At 35.7% G+C, this 639-nt stretch overlaps 1 protein-coding gene across 10 annotated transcripts in view; it reads left to right on the top strand.

Annotated features, from left to right (window-relative positions):
• The window catches only part of LOC106868518 (zinc finger protein 271), an 18,784-nt gene that overhangs the window by 12,717 nt on the left and 5,428 nt on the right, over nucleotides 1-639 (top strand). For 2 of the 10 annotated variants that reach the window (XM_052977546.1, XM_052977544.1), the window contains exon 2: nucleotides 491-611. The exons of the other annotated variants lie outside the window; for them this stretch is intronic. The gene's annotated coding sequence lies outside the window, so the exon portion shown is untranslated. The remainder of the gene's footprint in view (nucleotides 1-490; nucleotides 612-639) is intronic. 10 annotated transcript variants of the gene reach the window in all.

Below are 639 nucleotides of genomic sequence, written 5' to 3'. Positions count from 1 at the left end.
TTTTTTTTTTCTGAAGATGTCATGCCTTGGACATTTCTAGAAGGGAAAGATCGTGAATCTTCCTTCTCCACATGCTTCTTTGTGTTTACTTAGTGGAATTTTTTGTAGCTCTCCCTGTCGGATATGTTGTCGGTGAATTCTGGTTGCAATTCATGTTCGCATTTCCTTTGAATGTGTCCTCTCTTAAATTTTATCTGTTTGTTCCCCTCTATATATTTGTAGATAGCTTTACTGCAGATCCCACATCACATTCTCTCACAAAGATTTCGGTTTCATTCTCTGATGAGAATTTCACTCTTGTCAGTTGTTTTTTCCAGCTTTTTCTCTGGGCGTTTACTGTTTCTTATGCAGTATTTATTTAATAGGTTTCTCATTTGGTGGCTTTGTAGGACTATTGGTAAGTTTGATTGTATAATTTGAAACATGTTGGTAACGCCATGGTTGTGTGTGTTTATGAATGGGCTGACGTTTTCTTTGTTTTTCTTTTTAGGAGTTCTGAGTTCTGTGATGTCCAGTTTCATTGCTCTTGAGACTCACTTAACCCTATAAAAAGAGACAACTCCCTTCGCACAATTTAAATCTGAAGAATCTATTGAAGTAGATGAAAATAGGTGATTTGTAAAAACATGACATGTTAAT

This window comes from Octopus bimaculoides, chromosome 28, assembly GCF_001194135.2.
Source record: "Octopus bimaculoides isolate UCB-OBI-ISO-001 chromosome 28, ASM119413v2, whole genome shotgun sequence".
Classification (NCBI taxonomy): domain Eukaryota; kingdom Metazoa; phylum Mollusca; class Cephalopoda; order Octopoda; family Octopodidae; genus Octopus; species Octopus bimaculoides.
The sequence above is the reverse complement of the archived record's forward strand: the minus strand, read 5'-3'. Positions and strand labels throughout refer to the sequence as shown.